This window comes from Zootoca vivipara, chromosome 17 (genome assembly GCF_963506605.1).
Source record: "Zootoca vivipara chromosome 17, rZooViv1.1, whole genome shotgun sequence".
Classification (NCBI taxonomy): domain Eukaryota; kingdom Metazoa; phylum Chordata; class Lepidosauria; order Squamata; family Lacertidae; genus Zootoca; species Zootoca vivipara.
The window spans coordinates 3,973,787-3,996,510 of NC_083292.1; the positions used below are offsets into that span (position 1 = coordinate 3,973,787).

General features: G+C 48.6%; 1 protein-coding gene across 11 annotated transcripts in view; it reads left to right on the top strand.

The window, feature by feature from the left end:
• Positions 1-333: 333 nt before the first annotated feature.
• The window catches only part of PITPNM2 (phosphatidylinositol transfer protein membrane associated 2), a 217,622-nt gene continuing 195,231 nt past the window's right edge, over positions 334-22,724 (top strand). For 5 of the 11 annotated variants that reach the window (XM_035098032.2, XM_035098047.2, XM_035098045.2 and 2 more), the window contains exon 1: positions 334-698. The gene's annotated coding sequence lies outside the window, so the exon portion shown is untranslated. Of the gene's footprint in view, positions 699-20,017; positions 20,703-22,724 lie in introns of those variants that run through there. The other 6 variants (XM_035098048.2, XM_060269817.1, XM_060269818.1 and 3 more) reach the window with 4 other exon arrangements.

A 22,724-nucleotide genomic window follows, 5' to 3' on the forward strand; every position in this document is an offset into this window, starting at 1 on the left:
TTTGGCTTGCTTTTTAACTTTTCCAGCGCAGTGAAGAATTGTTAACTGGGCAATTGATTTAAAATGAGCAGTTTTAACAATAAAAACTTTGCACATGCACTGCACATAGAAACGCATTCCTTCAAATGCGTTGCATCCATTGCACTGTCCACGGTTTTGCCTATAATTCAATATATATATAAATGCATGTGTTTTGTTTTCGTATTCTTGCCAACCACCATAATAACCTGCAGACAAGAGGGCTCCCTTCCACCAGCTCGCTTTGCCGAGAAGCCGGCCAGCAAGGGGCGCGCGCGCGCCGCTCTCTTCCCCGCAGCCCAGCGGCGCCCAGTGCGGGAATGTGCGCAAAGGAGAAGGAAGTAGCAGCCGCTGCCGCGCCGAAGCTGTCAGCGCGGTCCCTGCTGCTCTTGCCGCCGAGGAGGAGGAGGGCCGCCGCCGCCACGAGCCGCTCGCCTAGGCTCGCCCTCCTGCTGCCGCTGCTCCCGGGGCTGCTCTTTGCATGGAGCTCGTCCCCGCTGGATAGGGAGCTCGGCGATCCTGCCAGCCCGAGCCGCGCGCCCTGGAGGGAGCCGGCAGCCGGCTAGTGTGCCGCCGCCCGGCGCGCGCCCCTCCCTGCCCTGGGAAGGCAGAGCAGGCCGGGAAGGTGAAGGACGCGATGCCCCGGCGGTGCGCACGAGGAGCGGCAGCCCGGCGCGGAGGTGAGTGGCTGGAGCCCGGCCCGGAGGAGGGTTGGGGGGCCGGCGCGCAGCTGGACGTGGGGACGGGTCGCCGCCCGCCGGACCACCTCTCTTTCTTTTTCCGAAGCGGGGCGGGGGGAGGGAATACACGCGCCCGCTGCTCGCTTGTAGGAGGAGCGTTCTCACGTGACGCTGTAAAGGAAAATAAGAAGAATAAAAAAAGGGGGGAATTGGGAACCAGGGTTTCCTCCTGGCAGCAGCGCGCAGGAACTGGAGCCCCTTCCAGATGCGTCTGAGGCTGCTGCTCGCTGGCTTGTGTCGTGTTTGACTGCTTCCAAGCGGCTGCCCTGATGCGCCCATGCAAGCTGCGCGGGGGGGGGGGGGGGACACACCAGAAAGGGAATCACCGAGTGAATCCAGGGTTTCTTTCCCGGAATCCAATAGCATGTAGCTGCTGGAATGCCAGGCAGCAGGAAAGGGTCATGTGGAGGAACTTGAGTTTTTTGTGGCAGGGAGTTCCAAGGATCCTGGGATAGAAAAATGAAAGAAGCACAAATTCATCTTTAGTGGGGTAGGAGAGCTGAAATTTCTCCCTATCCAGCAACCAGTGTGCTCCTTTGGCACCTGAGGCGGACCCCAAAATGGTGCCTTCCTTACCCACCAGGTAAGAAGGAGTGAGGGAAAATCTACATCAGGAACAAGAGCGAAAGAAAGATCTAGATTGGGATCGGCTGTCTCTGTGGATTTTGTTGCTTGAGGCAGCTACCTCAGCTTGCCACATAGGTGGGCTGGCCATGCTTAGGAAGCCACCTCCTGCCAGGTCAGCTGCTCTCCCGGGGTTCTCAATCAAAGAAGGGTCATTTCCATCCCTTCTTTTTGGGATTTTAAAATGAGTTTCTGGGGGTTGAACCTGGAATGTAAGCAGATGCTCTGGCCTCTTGAGTTGCATGTGAATGAACCACTGTAGATCAAAACCATGCTTGACTTATTAAACTGCAGCAGATGGGGGCCACATTCTCTTGGTGGTAGTGGGTGGAGCCAAGGCTGATGATGGGTGGAGCCAGCAGCAAAAGTGTCCTAGATTAGCTAGTTACAGGTAGGTGTTCGCCTGCCGTAGTCGAAACAAAATGATAAAAAATTCTTCCAGTGGCACCTTGGAGACCAACTAAGTTTGTCATTGGTATGAGATTTCGTGTGCATGCACACTTCTTCAGATACTAGATTAACTAGTACTGAATGAAAACTGCCTGCTTTAATCTTCACTATGTCCAGCTCAGGATTTTATTCAGGTCTATTTAGAATGAAGTCCTGTCTAGTTTGATGGGGTTGCTCTGAGATATCCTGAGGATTTTTTTTTGTACAATAGACTAATATTGCTACTGTTTTGGAAAGCAAGTGAAAGCAATCCCTTTCTGACTTTATTATATTGTTATTTATTATAGTTATATCCCACCTTTTCTCCAAGGAGCTCTAGAATATTTTTATTCTTTCTCAGACTTGGATCTCCAGCTGTTGTTGGACTACAACTCCCATCAATCCCTAGCTAGGAGGACCAGTGGTCAGGGATGATGGGAGTTGTAGTCCAGCAACAGCTGGAGACCCAAGTCTGAGAAACAACAACCTTAGGAAGTAGGTCTGCCAGGCTATAGTGCAGCAGTCTAACCACTATGCCACACTGTTGGTGATCTATATACACACAGAGGATGTGTGCAGGAGCCTGCCAGTTTCTTCTCAGGCAGCTGGGGGTAGGGGAAACTTTAAGAAGCTGGTAAAAATGAAGAGGAAATTAACAGGAAGGAAGGAACTCTGGTGGAATATTGGGAGGCGCACAAAATGAGGCCCAGAGGACTTTCACAATGGAACTGATTCAAGCATGAGCCACTAGGCATTTGGTAACTCAGCTATGCGTGCGAGTTAAATGGACCCTGGTTTCTGTGGGATGGTCTTAGGTGCAGAATGGACCCACTGAGGCTGTGCCCACACCATGCATTTAAAGCACATTCTTTCCCTCAAAGGATTCTGGGCACTGTTGTTTAGCCCTCACAGAGTTCCCAGTTCCCAGCAACGCTGAACAAACTGTGGTGTACATAATTCTTTGAGGGGGGAAAGTGTGCTTCAGGTGGAGTGGATGATGCTGTCACATGGCCAGGAATTGTTGCTCTTTGGGGAGCAAACTACAGCTCCCAGGATTCCTTGGGGGAAGCCATGTGCTTTAAGCAGCATTATATCTGCTTTAAATTTATGGTGTGGGTGTGATTTACAGTTCATTTCCTTATTTTAAAATCATTTATATACTGCCGTTCCTTTCTAAGGAGATCATTCTGCCATACACTGAAAACAGTAAAGCTATATAAATGAACAGTAGGAAACGCCAAAGCTAGCACAGTAGCTAAAATATTGAGGAGGGCACAAAAGGCTACTTTAAAAAGAGAAGCCTTAACTTCCTCCCCCCAAATTCCCCTCAGCCCCACAAGTAGTACTGACTGGGGCTGGCGGGAGTTGTGAAGTCTGTAATAGAACAACATTCTAGATTTAGATCACATTGACGCCATATATTGAAAGCACTTTAAACAGAAATGGTTTCCCCCAAAGAATCCTGGGAGCTGCACTTTGCTAAGAGTGCCGAGAGGAGACCCTTCACAGAGCTAGAATTCTCAGAGCTCTCCGCTGTTGTGTCATTCTAGAAATTGTAGCTGAGGGGGAGGAATAGGGGTCTTCTAACAACTCTGAGCACCATTAAGAAACTACATCTCCCATAATTCTTTGGGGAGAAGGCATGACTGTCTAAAGTGGCACCATAGTTGCGGATGTGGCCCCTGCTGACAAATTAACCAGTTTACCAACTAAATACTCACCCAACAAATCAAACTGGCTTTTTGTAAAATGAAATGAAAGAGCCACAGGAGGAGAGCTCTGTCTTTGTGGCAGAAGGTCCCTAATTCAATCCTAGCATCTGCAGGTAGGGCTCCGTGCCAGAAACCTGGATTACTGCCGCCACTCGGACTGGGTACAGATGATGTGTTCAAGGTGCAAAGCACATTCTTTTCCTCGAAGAATTCTGGGCACTGTCATTTGTTAATGGTTCCTGGGAATTGTAACTCTCTGAGCGGTAAACTGCAATGCCCAGAACTAATTGAGGGAAAGAATGTCTTTCGAATACATGGGCGTAGCCGGGGGAGGGCAGGGAGGGGCAGCTCCCCCCCCAAATCAGTCAATAAAAATACATAGCTAATTGAGGTTCTGCCACCCCCAACAAAAATCCTGGCAACGCCCATGCTTGAATATGTTTTAAAGGTGTGCTATGCACACACACAACCCCAGTGTCAACAAGATGGACCAAGAATCAGAATAAGACAGTTTATTAACTCAGTACTTCCTGATTTCCAGTTAACCTTTTTAAAAAGGTTGTGCCATAAAGAGATGCAAAGATCAGTTAGGGACAAACATACCTTTTGCAAACATCTGCCGATAGTGAATCATGGATGGTCACATCTGCACACATTTAAAGCACACAGCTTCCCCACAAGAGTCTTGGAAACTGTAGTTTGTTTAAGGGTACTGGGAATTACAAAATTTGGTGAACTATGGTTCCCAGGCTTTTTGCGGGGAACCCTTGACTGTTAAAGTGGTAGAAGTGTGCTGTAAATGTGTGGTGTGTGACTTTTGTATCTCTCTGTAGTGTGTTTTCAAGATTAGAAACCCAGGTTTGCCCAGTGTCATGTGTGAACTGGGTCTTAAGTTTGCTGCGCTGCACAATGAAGAATAATTGAGAAGCAAAGTAAGAAAAAGTCGAGTGGCTGTCTTCTCTCTTTCCTTGTTTTGTATGGAGTTGCATAGAGGTTTGTTTCTGTTGTTGTTCATTTTTTCCTTTGTGTTGCATACTGCTCACTTTATGATTCTTTCCGCTAAATTTGTGATTCTTAACCTTGCCCTGAGGGGAAGTGTGAGGCAGCGATAGATCCAGTGCTGTTTTCTTTTTTGCTTATTCCTAAACTCGCATTCCCCCATCTGACTCCTTTCTTATTTATGCAGTGGAAACAAAGGAGGCTTCATGGGTTGCTAAGAGACGCTCTCCCAGGGTAACCAATTCTTGTGTTAATGATAACTTCTGGGCCCACTTCAGCACCTCCTTTTAGGACAATGGGTAGCCCTTCAGACCCTGCTTGCCTCTTTGAAATCTTCTTGGTGCCCTTGGCTTTTCTGGCAGGGTGATTTAAGAATGGTTTACTTACAAACTGGTGATTTAAGAATGGTTTACTTACAAACTCTCCAAAGGTCAGAGTCATGTGCTTTTCCATACAGAATCATAGAATTGTAGAGTTGGAAGGGACCATGAGGGTCATCTAGTCCAACCCCCGGCAATGCAGGAATCTTTGACAAACATGGGACTCAAACCCACAACCCTGAGTCTCATGTTCTACCAACTGAGCTATTTCAGAGAAGGTTGCACAGGCTGTAAACTGTAGCTTGGTATAGGAGAATGTTCATTTCACACTCTGTTCTTGTCTGAAAAAAAGAGGCTGGTTAAAGCCATGCAGCTGAGCTGGAGCAACCAGCCCAGACGTCCTCACACACCAAATTCTCAGGTAGACTGAATGAAGCAAAGACTTGATTGCCTATTTCCTCCCCCAAGGTGAGGGGAAATGACATAGCCAAGTCTGGCAGAACAGCTTCCTCTATGGTTTTAACCCCTTCATGCATGAATTCGACTTAAGGATGTTGGTTATATGAGGTTATCCCACAAGCAGTACAGTAACACTCTTTAATAAATTACAAATAATATTGTCTACTGAGACTGCCAGTGGCTCTTCAAGGGAGAGGTCCCTATCTCCCACTCTCTCATGCTTTATTGCCTGGAGATGCCAGTGATTGAACCTGCATGCAAAAAAAGTATGTGCTCCACCCCCGAGTTAAGGCCCGAGTCCAGCTAAGGGCAGGTTTACAAGTACACACCTGCCACATGATGATTCACAACTGAATGTGTGAACAGACATCTGTTGAAAAGCCTTTGTATTTTTAGAGATACTAAAGTTCTGCTGGTGTCGTTTAATATGAGATGAGAGCATAAGGAGAGCCCATCTGGATCAGAGCGAAGGCCAATCTCGTTCAGCATTTTGTTTCCTACAGTGGTCGGTCAAGCAGATGCCCTGCGAAGCCCACAAGTAGAACCTGAAGGCGAGGGCACTCTTCTGCCAATGTCCCCCAGCAACTGATAGATTTAGAGGATACCAATTCTGATTCATGTAGCAGCCTTCTGCCAGCATTGCTTGGGGATTCTATTAAGCCAAAACAACAACACCCACCCAGTGCCGTTCTGAAATCAGCAGTTAAAAGTAGTGCAGTTTTGAAAGGGTGAGTCTACCATCTTGATTCAAAATGGCATCCAGTTGCATCCAAACATAGACGAAAACCTGCTCTTTGGTCTCAGGAGCGATTATGCAAAATTTGCTTAGGATACCTTAAGGCAGGCATCCCCAAACTGCAGCCCTCCAGATGTTTTGGCCTACAACTCCCATGATCCCTAGCTAAGAGTACCAGTGTTCAGAGATGATGGGAATTGTAGTCCAAAACATCTGGAGGGCCGAAGTTTGGGGATGCCTGCCTTAAGGTGTCCAGTTCACAGAGAACAAACAGCTTTCCAAAAATATATAGTCAATATTTTAGTAAAGCCCCAGGCACATATGAACCTTAGTGCCTTTAGGGACTGAGTGTGAAACAAAGATTAAGAATCAGTTGTGTGTCTGGAGAGCCGGAAGACCCAATGGGGTGAAAGCAAAAAACTCAGCCTCAAGGACTGAAATTTTACCTTATTAGCATTCCTTGCCATTGAAAAAGGTTGAACGAGAGTCCTTTTAGCTTGTTAGTTTCTGCTAATTATATTTAAGATTTCATAACTATCTTTTAAAATTAAATAGCCAGCTGATGCCAGTTTTAATGAATGCATTACAGTATATGTGTATGCAAGACTTTTATTTGGGAATAAAAATATTTTTGCAATTCTTTAGCACTTCCTCTAATGGTCTGTGGTTGCTTTTGTGGACGTTTTGAATGTCATCCAGCAACAGCTGTTCATTCATGACAACTTATTTTAAGTGGCAACTTGTTTCCCCCCCTCCCCTCTACCTGTGTGTGACAATTAAGAACTGTGTTGTGAAACAGATCTCTTTAATGAAGAGGAAAAACCTGGAACGTGTGCCGTGGAGCTGAGGCTGTATTTACAGGAAACATTGCGGGTTTATTACCCTAAGGTTAGGCATCACGTAGGTGGCAATTAAAGTGCCCAGGGTGTGTTGAAACGAGGCTTTGAACAAATTAATCTGCATTATCATGGGCCCTTAAGATTTGTTCATAAGCAGTTTATTATCTTTCTGCTTTGGGCTGTGCTGGAATATGGGAGTTTTTAAATTCGTAGATGTGGGTGATTTAATATTTGTATATTTTGTAGATACATGTGAATGATTAAATATTTGTATCTTGCAGTTCTGACTGTTGATTTTTTCCTACCACTTGAAGATAATAATAATGAATTCACATTTTTAAAGATTATCTCCCCCACTAAGTAATACAGTACTATACTAGCGATACACCACCTAAAAACTAATCCTTTGCTGAAATATAGACTCCCATGGGTTTTTAAAATTTATGTTCCTTGCCTAGCCAGAATCTGTGAGTTAATTTTTTAAAATTAATTTATGGATTGTATGAATTCATAATTTATGAAAATGTGTGTACAAACATGTAAAAATAGTTCAGCTAGTGCAAAAAATTGTTGAAGAGACGTTAAAAAACAATACAAAATGAACAACTAAGGCAAGAGATCTTTTCATAGCTGAAAAGTTTTCAAAACAAAAATGCCTTCAGTTGTTCCTTGAAAGTATGCCTAGCGGGTGTCTGTCATATCTCAAAATGAACGCTTTACTGGGAATATATGACATAAGGTGGGCTCTCAAGCAAACTGCTGTGTTGTTTAAGGTATGGGACTGATTTATTTCTGTGTTCAGTATTCATTGTTCAGCCAGTATTTCTGTGTTCAGAAATCAGGGTGAAGCATTGCTTCTTTGTCCCCGAATCTTAGAGCAGTGTTTCTCAACCTTTTTTGGGCCACGGCACACTTGTTCCGTGAAAAAAATCACGAGGCACACCACCATTAAAAAAGTTAAAAAAAATAACTCTGTGCTGCCCTATATTATAATTATGACTGTAAGAAACACTTGCCAAATATTGCTTTCCGGTGGGTTAGTGTTGTGTATTGGCGGCCGCCAGGCTCGTTTACACTGAGCTTTGGGAAAGAGGAGGAGAAATATTGCTTTCCGGCGGGTCAGTGTTGTTTATTGGCGGCCGGCAGGCTCGTTTGCACTGAGCTTTGGGAAAGAGGAGGAGAAATATTGCTTTCCGGCGGGTCAGTGTTGTGTATTGGCGGCCGCCAGGCACGTGACAATGCAAATCGCCCTTCTCGTCACCGCACGTCGCGGCACACCAGCCAGCGTCTCGCGGAACACTGGTTGAGAAACGCTGTCTTAGAGGTCTGCAACCAGAACCACTAACAGCCAACCTCTCTTACTAGGGAACTAGGGAACTCTGGGAATTGTAGCTCTGTGATAACTCTCACCACCCTTAGCAAACTACAGATCCCAGGATTCTTTGGAGAAAGCAATGACTCTTTAAAGTGGTATGATGGGGCCTAAAGTGATCATACTGCTACCTAATGTCCTTTCTTGGCTTCTTCTTCCTCATCCCACATCACTTCCTGCTGTGTAGCATCTTGCCTGATGAAAAGATCTGGAGAACTTGAAAACTTGCCGCTATCTTTTGACACTTTGGTTGGTCCCAGTGAAGGTATTGCCCCGTTGTGGATTTTGAATTTGAAGAAAAGTCAGCTGGGGTGGAGCAAAAATGTCAACTTCGATTTCTCTCAGTTTCTTATTTCCCCCCAAACATAAGTTTTATTCTCTACATTTCTGCATCGGTTATTGATTTTTAAAAGTGTGTCTCGTGAAAATTCATCAGCATTTTAATGGAAAATTTCTCACAATACACACATTTTTAATGCAACTTTGCTTAATTGGCAAAGTTTTGTGTGCAATTTGCCCTGCCATGATGCCTTTTTGTATGCTATTTTCACTTATATGCATACTTTCCCATCATCTGCATTTTTGTTTACATCATTTGGTTGGATAGCTACAGTCCAAAATTTAGATAAGTTCAATTTTTGAAGCTGCATTTTGGTTTGCATATTGTTTCAGGAAGTGAGAATTAGGTAGGTTTGCATGTGAGCTGAATTTCTCCCCTTTCTCTACACTTGTCTTCGTAAGACCATGTAACACATTATAAGCAAAATAAAAATGGCACCATGAATTTCAGCTGCTCAGATCATCCCAGGCAAAAACAGCTCAGGAATGCTGTGCTGCATGTTATAAAATTTCCGTTTTCTAGTTGGTGTGATAATATGCGACAAATTCATACCAGCCAAGCGTCCCATTTTAAGCGGGACAGCCCATTTTCTTTGAAGGCCCTGGGCTCAGCCCTCATCCCAGAGCGCCCTGATTTCGTGTGGCAGGTGGGCAAGGGTGCGAGGGAAGTGGGGGGATGGGGGACGAAGAAGAGCGGAGATCAGGTGGGTGGGATGGCGAGTGTATGTCCCCCCCCCACTTTTCTCTCCCGAAATGTTGGAGGGTATGCAAATTCAATAGCCCCGTTATTCAAGACTGAGCAATAGACTTCTTATCAGATCTTCATGTAACAGTTTTGCTTTTTAAATACTACTTAAAGTTGAAAGGTCCTGTCACAGTGGCCGGAGTGGACTACTTCAGAGTAACGACGCTACGCAGCTCTGCATTTTATTCTTTTATTGGTGCTGCGTATTTACAGTGCTCAAGTCATTGCTATTTACACGGAGCGATGTTGTCAGTCGGTTTCAGAACCTCCTAATGGCTTTTGGCGCGTCTTTCTCCAACACAAAAGCTTTGGCAGACCCATCCTCTTGCCCCTCCTCTTCCTGCGTAATTCTGGAGTTGGGGGGATGGGTCTTCCCCCCTTACTTGCCCCTTCCTGTCCCACCTGGGACCCTGGCTCCTCTACCTTGCCTGAGCCTCGGACACGACTTCCTGCTTCCCCACTGGAATCGGAACTCTCCCTGCTTTCCCCTTTGCTCGGGGACGGGCTTGAACTCAGGAGGGGAGGGACTTCGCGATATCCCCTGTCCCTCACATCCACCCCCCTCCCAAGCTCTCCTTCACCCCTCCCCAGGCCCCCCCCATGTGTCGGTGACGACTGGAAGCCTAAAAACTCGGTGCTCTCCGAGCCCGTTGGTGTGAACACCTCCCCCCAGTCCTGCGAGCCCCCCCCTTCCGCCTGGGAGGACGGGAATCCCAAAAAGTCCGTGGCGTCAGAGCTGGTGGGGGTAAAAATGTTTTGCCAATCTGCTCCTTCCTCTGACTGGGTGGATCTTGGCGACACCCATACCTCATCCTCTGGTTCCTCAAACTCCGCTTCCCAGCGCCATGGTGAGCTGTTCTCCCGTGCCTCCTCCTCCTCCCCCTCCCTTTCCATGTGCCAGGGCTTGGGTCTGTGGGGAAAGAGGGCGTGAAATTCTTCCACCAAGAATTCCTCCTGTATCTGAGTGGCGGGAACCCATTCATTCTGGGACGGTGGAGCATCCTCCCATGCCATGAGGTACTCCAGGCCCCCCACCCCCCACCTTGAATCCAGGATGGCCGTGGCCTCATTGAGTTGCTCCCTGCTTTCCCTCTCCCCCCCTCCCTCGGGGGTTTGTTCGCTGTCTCTGAGCCTGCTGCTTTCCCTGTACGGCGACAGCAGCGATCTATGAAACACTGGATGCACCCTCATGTCCTCTGGCAGTGCCAGCCTGTATGCCACCGGGTTGACCTGTTGCGTGACCGTGAAGGGGCCCAGCCATTTGGGTGCCAGCTTTTTGCACCTCCCTCTGGTGGGAAGGCCCTCCGAGGACAACCACACCTTGTCCCCCACCCTGATGACCTCCCCTTGTCGCCTGTGGCGATCTGCCCCCTTTTTGTACGCTTCCTTGGCCCTCTCCAAGTGTTCTCTGAGCTGCTGGTGCACCGTCTCCAGTTCCTCTGCCCAATCCTCAGCCTGTGGGCCCTCCTCCTCCTCCTCCCTCTCCCTCTCTGGGAAAGATCTGAGGTCGCGCCCGTAATTGGCCTTAAAGGGCGACACCCCTGTGGAGACGTGCACTGCATTGTTGTAGGCAAATTCTGCTAGTGGCAAGCGATCCACCCAGTCCGTTTGCCGCTGGCTGACGTAGCATCTCAGGTACTGCTGCAGAATGGCGTTGACCCTCTCCGCTTGTCCGTTGGTCTGCGGGTGTCTAGCCGTCGACAAGCTGACCTCCACCTGCAGGAGGTTCATGAGCCGCCGCCAGAACCTGGAAACAAATTGGCGGCCACGATCCGAAATAACCCTTAAAGGTAATCCATGCAGTCTGAAAATGTGATCAACAAACAGTTTGGCTGTCTCTTCTGCCGAGACTGCCCTGGCACACGGTATAAAGTGACACATTTTGGACATGAGGTCCACCACCACCAACACTGCAGTCTTACCCCTGGACGAAGGCAGATCTGTGATGAAGTCCATGGACACCACTTCCCACGGCCTGTGTGGTGTGGCTAAGGGCTCCAGCAACCCTGGTGGCGCTGCTCTGACCACCTTCGCCCGCTGGCAGGTGGTACAGCCCCTTACATAGTCTCGAACATCTTCCCTCACCCCTGGCCACCAGAAGTGTCTCATGACTAGGTGAGTGGTCTTGTCCCTTCCAAAATGCCCCGCTGTAGGGTTGTCGTGCATCTGCTTGAGGACCGTACGTCGAAGCTGGGTGGTGGGTAGGTACAGCGCACCCTTGTAGAAAAGCAGCCCTCTGCGTTCTGCAAAGTCTTTTGCCTGCTCCCTCCCCCCTCTCAGTTCTCTGAAGATGCGGTTGGCAAATTCATCCGCTGCCGTCAGTGCTGTGAGTTCTGCCTCGCTCACCACTGCTGCTCCGCAGGACCATGCCGACGGGGGGAAAATGTGCCTTGGGGCTGGTGGCGCCTCCTCCTCCATGTACTCTGGCTTGCGGGAGAGGGCATCCGCCCTGACATTCTGCTCTCCTGGGATGTAGTGTATGGAGAAGTTGAAGTTCGAGAAGAACTCCGCCCACCGTATCTGCCGCTGGTTGAGCACCCTGGCCGTTCTCCAGAACTCCAGGTTCTTGTGGTCTGTGCACACCTGGATGGGGTGCTTGGCGCCCACCAGGAAGTGTCTCCAGTGCTGGAACGCCGCGTGGATCGCAAGAAGTTCCCGATCAAAAACTGTGTAGTTTCGCTCGGGCTGGGTCAACTTCCTGGAGAAGAAGGCACAGGGTCTCCACTCTCTGTTGGCGTCCAGTTGCAACAAAATGGCGCCCACAGCCTTATCAGAAGCATCTGTTTCAATGCGTAGGGGCGCGTCCTGAACCACGTGGAACAGGTTCTGGTCTGAGGCGAACACCCTCTTGAGGCTTTCGAACGCTGCTTGCGCCTCTGGTGTCCACCTGAACTTCTGCTTGCCTCTCAGGCAGTCAGTGATGGGAGCCGTAACTCGAGAGAAGTTCTTGATGAACTTCCTGTAGAAGTTGGCAAAGCCTAGTAGGCGTTGGGCATCTTTGCGCGTCCTGGGGCTGTGCCAGTCCAGGATGGTCTGCACCTTGTCCTTGTCCATTGCCAGCCCCTTGTCTGACAGCTTGTAGCCCAGGAAGTCCACCTCCTTGGTGTGAAACTTGCACTTCTCCAGCTTCACATACAGGTGGTTCTCCTTCAGGCGCTGTAACACCTCCCTGACGTCCTTCACGTGCTGCACTGGGTCGTTGGAGTAAATAAGGATGTCATCCAGAAAGACCAAGCATTTCCTGAAGAGTAGGGACCCCAGGACGTGGTGCATGAAGGCCTGGAAGCATGCTGAGCCCCCTTGCAACCCGAAGGGCATCACCAGATATTCAAAAGAGCCCAGAGGCGTGAACATCGTGGTTTTCCACTCATCGCCTTCCCGGATCCTGATCAAGTTGTACGCCCCCCTCAGGTCTAGCTTGGTGAAAATCTTGCCTCTGCGTGCCGCTGTCAGGAGATCATCCACTCTGGGCATGGGGAAAGCCACTGGCTCTGTCACCGAATTCAGCCGTCTAAAATCCACCACAAGACGGCGCTGTTGCGTGTCTTTCTTGTCCACCCAGAAGACCGGGCTGCCCCCTGCTGCCTTGCTTTCTCTGATGAACCCCCGCTTGAGGTTCTTGTCGATAAAAGCGCGCAGATCCTCCAGTTCCTGGTCTGACATGGCGTACAGCTTGGCTGGGGGTATAGTTGCCCCAGGCACCAGGTTGATCTGGCAGTCAAAAGGCCTGTGTGGGGGCAGGTGGTCGGACTCCGCTTCACTGAAGACCTCCTGCAGGTCCCAGTATGGTTTGGGTATCGCCTCACCCCCTTTGACGTGCATGGTGGCCACCGTGGCTATCGGAGGCCCCTCCCCTGGTTGGTGCTGCATGCAATGTTCCAGGCAAAAGTCCGATCCAAAAGTGATGCATCTCTGATGCCAACTTATGGCGGGGTCGTGGCGCGCCAGCCAGCTCATGCCCAAAACGATTGGGGGGTCTGAGATGGTGGTGACGTTGAATGCCAGTGTCTCTGAGTGCCTTCCAACCGTCATTCTCATGGGGGGGGTTTGATGAGTGATGGCCCCTCCCAGCAGCTCTCTGCCGTCAATGGTTGCCACGTGCAGAGGAAAATCCAGCTGCAGAAGCTGGATCTGGTGCTCTTCTGCAAAGTTTCTCGAGAAGAAGTTGGCTGAGGCACCACTGTCAATTAGGGCGAGGACCGTCAATGGATAGCCATTTGGGAGCGTGAGCGTCACTTCTAGAACCACTCCTGCTCTGGGAGGGGTGGGCTGGCTCTGCTCCTCTCTGTGCGGGTGGGTGGGCTGGGGCTGTTGTCTGCTGACTGTGCCTGGCTGCCGCCCCTTGTCTCCTGCAGCCAGGCTTTCCCGTTTCCCTGCTGTGGTGCTGCGTCAGTGGGGGAGGGCACAACCGTTCCCGCCTTTCCTTGCCACTCCCTGCGATGTGGGCAGTCTCTGACGAGATGCTGGGGGGAGTTGCAGAGAAAGCAATTCCCACCCCTTCCCTCCTTGCGTCTTGGCGCCGCTGGGGTTTGAAAAGCCCGCGCGCGCGCGCTATCAATCTGCATGGGTTCCTGGTCCTGACTGGCCCCAGGCGTGGCTTGAAAGGGTTGTTGAGGGAGTGGCTTCTCCTGCGACCGTGGGAACCAAGCCCGCTTTGCGCGCGTTGCTTGCTTGTCGCTCCATCTGGATTCCTGCCTCACCCCCACCGCCAGAGCCGCTTTGCTCAGTTGATCCATATTACTGGGCTTTGGACCTCTCGAGAGCTCATCCTTCACCTCCTCATGCAACCCCAAGTAAAACGCCGCTTGCATTGGGGCAGACTCCAGATCCCACCCCAATCTGTGCACCAGCATGGTGAATTTCGCCCAATACGCGCGAACTGTCATATTTCCTTGGCGTAAATTATGAAGTTCCTCCTTAGTCTGGTCCATATGACTATCGGACGAATACATCGTTTTCAAACCTTCTAGAAATAGTTTGACATTCTTCATGCAAGGATTCCTTGTTGCAATTAACGGTCTTAGCCACTCCCTGGCCGCCCCTGTAAGGTGCTCCACAATAAACGCTACTCTGTGCTCATCATCAGGGAACTCATCGTGGTGCAGCTCAAGAGCATACACAATCTCAGTCTCAAAGCCCTGAAACTCCTTCGGGTCTCCATTGAACTTGCTTACTAGGGTCCCGGCTCTCCTTCCTGGCAGCACTTGGACTTGGGGTGCCCCTCCCGCCTTGTTTTTCTCTGCATCCAGCTTGTTTTGGAGGTCTACCGCCACCGCCCTTAAATGCTGCTCTTTTTCCTGGAGCTCTCTCACCTGTTCCGCAAGTTGTAGCCGGTCGTCCTGGACCTTCTTAGTCTCCTCTTTAGCTGCCTTCAATTCTCCCTGCGCCTGCAGCGACAGCTGTTGCAGTTCTAGCTGGGCTTGCTCAGCGATCTGCCGCCACTTCTCCGCCTCTGACACGCTCATCCCGGCAACTCCAAAGTAGCCCAAAAATGATTAGGAGGTTGCTGTCACAGTGGCCGGAGTGGACTACTTCAGAGTAACGACGCTACGCAGCTCTGCATTTTATTCTTTTATTGGTGCTGCGTATTTACAGTGCTCAAGTCATTGCTATTTACACGGAGCGATGTTGTCAGTCGGTTTCAGAACCTCCTAATGGCTTTTGGCGCGTCTTTCTCCAACACAAAAGCTTTGGCAGACCCATCCTCTTGCCCCTCCTCTTCCTGCGTAATTCTGGAGTTGGGGGGATGGGTCTTCCCCCCTTACTTGCCCCTTCCTGTCCCACCTGGGACCCTGGCTCCTCTACCTTGCCTGAGCCTCGGACACGACTTCCTGCTTCCCCACTGGAATCGGAACTCTCCCTGCTTTCCCCTTTGCTCGGGGACGGGCTTGAACTCAGGAGGGGAGGGACTTCGCGATATCCCCTGTCCCTCACAGGTCCTAATCCCTCCTCCCCCCTTACGGTCAAGGTGGAGCTGCACACACACCTGTGAACAGCCACAACTTTTTTTGGGGGGGGGTGTCACACTAATTTCAGATTCATTTTGGGTTTTTCTTTCATGGTGTGTTTTCATTGTTCACTTAAGCTGTGCATCTAACAGCCGAAATGTTTACTGTGATTTTTTGGCCATCTGGTATGTGGGAGTTCTTAGTCGTTTCCCTAATTTTAGGCTGTTGGCAACTACCTGAAAAGTTGGGGCAATTTAATATTCAACTATGGAGAAGTTCTTAAAAAAAAGAGAGGACAAAAAGAAAGTTGGGCTTGAAAGTGTCATAGGGAGTGGACAGGTTAGGAAATTGTGCTTTAAGCCATCTTGTGACTGGTGAAGCCATCAAAATGATTGGACATTTGTACGTCTAATTGAACCAATCAATGGAAGAATCTCTCCCTTGCTTCAAATCTCTCTAACACCGCTTTTCACATGCCAGTTTGCCTTCTTCATTTGATATTAAGTCATTTCATTTGCAGCAAGCCCTGTTGAGCATTATGGGAGTTACTTCTGAGTAAAGATTCACAGGGATCGTTCAGTTAGACCAGTGTTTCTCAACCTTTTTTGGGCCACGGCACACTTGTTCCATGAAAAAAATCACGAGGCACACCAACTCTGTGCCGCCCTCCCCTTTTCGGGGAGAAAACTGGGCATGGGGTTCAATAGTACTGTAATCAATAATGATTGTGGTGGCGGCGATGCAATCGGATCGTCCCTGTGACGGGTAGGGGGCTGAAGGCTCTTACGCCCCCCTCCTTTTGAAGCGAATAATATTGGGGAGGGGGTCAACACCCCCAGCACCTCACACCGCCTGCCCCCCCTCGTCGATTACTATTATTCCTATTACCATGAATTTATTCGTCACCCGTCCCTCACCCTAAGGACCCAGGGCAGGGGTGGGAGGGGGCACTTACCGCCCGCAGGAGGAGGTGGTTGAGGAGGAGGAGGAGGAGGAGGCCTGCCGGGCCCCTCTGGTGGTCTCGAATAGAAGCGCACCGGCGTCACTGCGCCTCACAGGCGCTCCCCCCGCGGCGGCGCCGGGCCTCGCCGCTTGCTGCTGCTGCCGCCGCCTCCCCTTCCTCCTCAGAGGGGGCTTCTCAGCCAGAGGGCCGCTCTCCATGCCGGGCGAGACCAGACTCGCCTCCGCTTAAGCCCGGGACGAGAATGGTTAATGGCGGCGGCTGAGGGAGGAGGGCCGCCCGGCCGCCTCGGCAAAAAAAAAAAAAGCCGTTTGAAAATGGCGGCAGGAGCCGCGCCGGCCAATCAGCGCCGCCAACGGCCGGTTGCTAGGAGACGGCGCGGGGTGCGAGTGGGGAAGAGGCCTAGCTGCCAGGCCTGAGGTCTTCTTCGCTTTGGGGATTGCCCTTCTCCCCAAATCGCCCTTCTTGTCGCCGCACTCGCGGCACACCAGCCAGCGTCTCGCGGCACACTAGTGTGCCGCGGAACAGTGGTTGAGAAACGCTGAGTTAGACTGTGTAAAATCTCCTCATCTTCACCTGAAGAATGAAGCAGCATCTTCATTGTGCAGCCTTCATTGTTTGGTGAAAATACACCTCTTATAGTACTTTTAGGATTCACTCTGATTGGACATTATTTTAAACAATTTTAATATTATATTCTTCTAACCCGCCCTGGGAACTTACAGTGAACTTACAGACTGGACCTAATGGTCAGGGGTCCCTTTACCTTTAATAAATGTATCAACTTGGTGTTAAATTTGGATATAATTTTTTTCTTATGGGTTTTCTGTGCACAGAGGTGGTGAAAATGAGCAGGTATAGACAGGCAGGCAACACTGACATGAAGTTTAGTTAGGAGTGCTATAAAACAAATTAGGAGTCTAAATCCTCTCCCTGAGGCCCCCCCTGCTGCATTTTGCAACCTAATTTGCCCAAAGTTTGAGATTCAAATCCCCCCCTTTCAAAAGCCGCCAGGAGCACCCACAATTTGTACTTTATGGAAAGAGTTTACGATATGTTTGTTTCAACAAACTTTCACAACTGGAGAGAAAGAGTTTTACTTTGTTTTTCTTATATGCTTGTAAATCACCTTGAGACTTAATATGAAAGAAGATTAGCAAATTAACAACTTAAATAATAATAACGTACACAACGGCATCACAATGTCATTTCCAAGGTTTTTTTTTGCCGGAAACTGGGGATATTGTAGCCATCAAGAAGAACTCCACAGAGAGCAGCTCTTTTTGCTGAAACCCTGGACAGCTTCTGCCAGGCAGTGCAGACAATACTAAGCTAGATAGTTTGACTCGGTATAAGGCAGACTCTCTATGTTCCTATTTTGTATTTTATGTTTTGTCTCTCATGCTGGCCTTGAGGAAGACAATTTTCTCCACCAAAGAGTATTGCCAAGTACCCCTCACGGTCCCTCTATGTGTATGGATCAAGCACTTAGAGGAGGCTGTGTGTGCTTTTCTCCTCCTCTTTGTAAAGTGGCTGCAATATCTGTGTCTGCAAATGACCTCTTTTCTGGGCTGCGTTATGGTGCTTACCCGCTGTTCTGTTCCTCGCTCCAGCAGGGCGTCGCATTGTTTGCTCTCCAGTTTCCAGTAATTATTTTGCACAAGAAACAACACCGCAAAATAGTTCTCCAGAAGCCGCGGCTTCGTTTATAGCCCTCCTTTTTATAGAGAGCTGGTGGTGGGAGGGAGAAATTCAGTTTGCTTCCCTTGCTGGGAAACTTTTAAACTTTTAGTATTCGGAACATTCCTGTGCCTCACTGAAATGGCTTTTGCTAACATCATGTTCCCTCACAACTGCCCACCTGCCCCCATTTGCTACATCTGGCCTACCCAGTTGAGGAGCCTGCTTAAATATTGCAGTGGAGAAGTGCTGTTGAGTTACATTAAGTGCAGGGAATGTCGGCTATCTCTTGATGAGCTCTACTGATGTGTCTCTCTGGCTGTTTCAATGTTTAGCATTCATCCTGATCTGTTTGCAGGGAGGTTAGGTGATACGTCAAAGCAAGAGTTTCTTTATTGGGGGGAGTGTGGACTCCTAGTCAACAGCCTTTGAAATTAGCCAGGTGCCAGGCGCATTTTGCGACTGGCGTGGGTCCAATTGTGACCATGTGGAGATCTCTGGATGCCAGGTTGACCGCTGACACCCCCACCTGGCTGGCCCCTCCAGCTTTCTTAAGCAGGTAAGCAGAAGGGCTTATTTATTGCATTTATATCCCACCTTTTCCTCCAAGGAGGACACGGTTCACCCCGCCTTCTCAGTTAATCTCTGTGAGGTAGGTTAAGAGACTGTGACTGACTCCAAGGTCACCCAGTGAGCTTAATCATAGAATCATAGAGTTGGAAGAGACCACAAGGGCCATCCAGTCCAACCCCCTGCCAAGCAGGAAACACCATCAAAGCATTCTTGACATATGCCTGTCAAGCCTCTGCTTAAAGACCTCCAAAGAAGGAGACTCCGCCACACTCCTTGGTAGCAAATTCCACTGCAGAACAGCTCTTACTGTCAGGAAGTTCTTCCTAATGTTTAGGTGGAATCTTCTTCCTTGTAGTTTGAATCCATTGCTCTGTGTCCGCTTCTCTGGAGCAGCAGAAAACAACCTTTCTCCCTCCTCTATATGACATCCTTTTATATATTTGAACATGGCTATCATATCACCCCTTAACCCAGGCATCCCCAAACTGCGGCCCTCCAGATGTTTTGGCCTACAACTCTTATGATCCCTAGCTAACAGGACTAGTGGTTGGGGAAGATGGGAATTGTAGTCCAAAACATCTGGAGGGCCGAAGTTTGGGGATACCTGCCTTAACCTTCTCTTCTCCAGGCTAAACGTACCCAGCTCCCTAAGCCGTTCCTCATAAGGCATCGTTTCCAGGCCTTTGACCATTTGGGTTGCCCTCTTCTGGACACGTTCCAGCTTGTCAGTATCCTTCTTGAACTGTGGTGCCCAGAACTGGACACAGTACTCCAGGTGAGGTCTGACCAGAGCAGAATACAGTGGTACTATTACTTCTCTTGATCTAGATGCTATACTCCTATTGATGCAGCCCAGAATTGCATTGGCTTTGCTTCCCTTGACTGAGTGGGGATTTGAACCCTGATCTCCCAGGTCCTAGTCTGTCTGACACTCTAATCAAAATAAATAAGGAAAAAACAAAATGCCACTTAGGGAAGGATCTGAAATATTTTGCTTGAAAACAGCCCCCCCCCAATGTAATTACTTCCCATTTGGGCTCTGCAGCAATTCCAACATTATGGGGTGAAGAATTTGTTTTACTCTGGATTGTTTTATTTTATGTTTTAATGTGGTGTAAATGACTTTGAGATTTTACCTTTAAAATATAAAGTAGTATAGAAATGAAACAAATAAAAATAGATCCCATTTTTTTGGGGGGGGAGGCGCCTAGACATTCTGTTGTGGTGACAGTAATCCAGGTTTAAGGTGCTGTTTGGCAATAAGCTTATGTATCTGAGTTTCTAACACTGCCAGTCAACAATAATTGCACAACCTGAATTTCCCAGTGTGTGATGGAATCAAACCCCCAAGGAGCAATAGTATTTCTAATGTTCTGAATGGTTGTTGGGTGTTTTGTATAGGGCACATCCCCCTGCTTGGCTCTGGGCTGGAGAAAAAAACCACTTGCTAGCATAGCTGCCAAGTTTTCCCTTTTCTCGCGAGGAAGCCTATTCAGCATAAGGGAAAATCCCTTTAAAAAAGGGATAACTTGGCAGCTATGCTTGCTAGTGAGAATGTACCCAGCAGAAAATTCAGAAGTTGAGTTTTGTGGCTGGTTGGCCTTTTGGAGGTTGCTGGGTTTCTAATGCATGCTGTTTGCTTTTGTGGGAACTGATGGTAATATAAAGACAAGCATTACCTGTTTGGATGTTTGCTTGTCTGACTCCTCTGTGCACCATTCTGCATATTTATTTTAAAAAATGACCTGCATGGTAAGCCTCCATTCTTGTAAGTGAATGGACCCTGTAAAATACTGCCTTTGGAACATCCCACCACTTGAGGAAACAGGAAGTCGTGAGACAATATGCTTCAGATTTGTACAGTCTGACTCTGGTGACGCCAGGCTGCACAGAGAGGGGGCATTCCGGAGATCAAATTGAGCAACATGGTGCGTTGAGATGACCTCCCTTCTGTAGTTTTGAACTCGTGTTATGTTTGGACAGCTGTGCTCAGAAATGGTTGGGACGTTGCCGGAAGAATTCATGTCAACAGACAGTAGACCTCCGGGGCACATCCTATAACCAGCCCTGGAGGCAACCTGGGAGAAAAAGGCGGGTTATCTGCCTCCCCAGGAAGCTGCTGCTGCTGTGCTCATTGTAGAAAGCCAGTCCTGTGCATGCAGACTGTGTGACTTGCATGTGCCAAAGAAACATGCTGGATTGTCGTGAGTAAGAGCCCAAGAAATGTTTTGCTGGAACTTGCAAGTATAGGAGATGCATTCACACAGATGCTTTCTCAAATCAGTTTAGTAATTCTGGGAGAAATTCAAAGCGGTCAACCTCTACAGACACTGATTCAGTGCTGCTTGTGAAGATGGAGGTTCCATTTATCATTCACAATCAATGGCAGATAATAGCCAAATTCTCCATTAATTTCCCTAACAGCCAGTCACCACATCTTGTGGCAGTGAGTTTAAACAGTTAGCCGATAAATGCTTCCTTCTGACTGCTGTGAATTTCCTAAACAAGAGAAGTAGAAAAACATCTCTCTGTCTTGGTAGTTTCCAAACTTTCCCCCCAACGGGCCACTTGAAAATTGCTGAGGGTCATGTTGGACCAGATACTGATTTTTCTGCCTTTTGTAACAATTGTCACGTGCTGTACTAGATGGTGTATGATTTTTTTATTGGTTTTCTTTGCTTCCTTTATTTCTTATATTGCATTTGATTGTATTACAATTTGAATTACACAGAATTGTAATACAGTAAAAAAGAAAATAAGGAACAGAAAGTACTATTAGAAATCAGTATAAGTATGTAATGCAGGCACAGTTTGGGTTCTTTGCTCTATCTACCTTCTTTGAAACCATGCAAAATCTATACCATCCACATTTGGGCCACCTTTATTTTTAAAAAGCTTAAGCTTCCACCAATGAATGAAGGCCTATGCGTCCCACAAAGAACTTCCAATATCTTGATCCTCTTTGGCTGCAGCCCTCTTCTAGTCTAAACTGTTTATTGGTTTTGAGCAGGGAGTGATGTCCCAGGGAAAGTGGGGGTGGTTGGTGCATTTGGCGAGGATGACGTCTGAGTAAGTGGGATTCCTTTTGGCAGGCAATGGAGCAACCAATATAATTTGTGATTGCCACTGTGTGTGCTGTCCCTGCTGCCCACCCCAACCTATTTTTGTCCTCTCAGCCAGGTTGCAGCATTGCCTCCTTTGTTTATCTGTGCCCCCACCATCACTGGCCTTCCTTTCCCGGGAGGCTAATTTGGGAAGCCCTGTAGAGGAGGGTATTCAAGTCATTAGGAGACCATTTAAGCCCCAGGGTGTGTCACAAGGTCCTTTAATTCCATTATGGGCCTTAACAAAGGGTAACGGAAGGAGTTGGCTTTGTGTTGTACATTAAGGCTGTGCCAAGCTCACAGGTCACCTTCCAGCCATGCGCCTTTCAAAATGTTTAGTCATCATTGGAAAATCTGGTTTCAGGCTTCAGGCCTGCTGGTGAGTCACACGCTTGTTGGATAAATTACTTCTACGCTCATGAGCAGCGGTGCTTTCTTAGAGCAGCTGGCAGGGTTGCTGTTGCATCTGTCTTAATCTTCCTGCGACAAAACACACCCACACACACACCCACACACACACACCCTCACCGGTAATTACTTCCCATTTGGGCTCTGCAGCAATTCGAATATTATGGGGTGAAGAAACAGTTGCATGGGCTGTGAGAAATACATTGATTATTTAAAATCTCCTGTGAGCCTGAGTTGCTGAGACTTGGGGGTGCGATTGCGTGGTCTGGCTTGAGCTCACGTCAGGCTCTGGTTTGGGTCCGACTGGATCCTTCAACCACTCCTGGAGTGGAGGTGCGGCAGATTCGCCTTCCTTCAGAAGAGAGATGCCCAGAACAGTGACTCTCACAGAGTTACAGTTGGTGAGTTCCACCTTGGAGATGTGAATCATACTTGCCCACTCTAAAGAAGAACCCTTTCAACTAATTGCAGCCATCAGCAGCCGTTAACAGCCATCCACAGGTTTACCACTCCCATCAGCCCATCTCCCATTCCCACCCACCCTCTGTATATATATAAGGGTCTGACACTTCTGTTTCCAGTGTATCTGAAGAAGTGTGCATGCACACGAAAGCTCATACCAAAATAAAAACTTAGTTGGTCTTTAAGGTGCTACTGAAGGAATTTTTTATTTTGCTTCGACTCAGACCAACATGGCTACCTACCTGTAACTAGAATT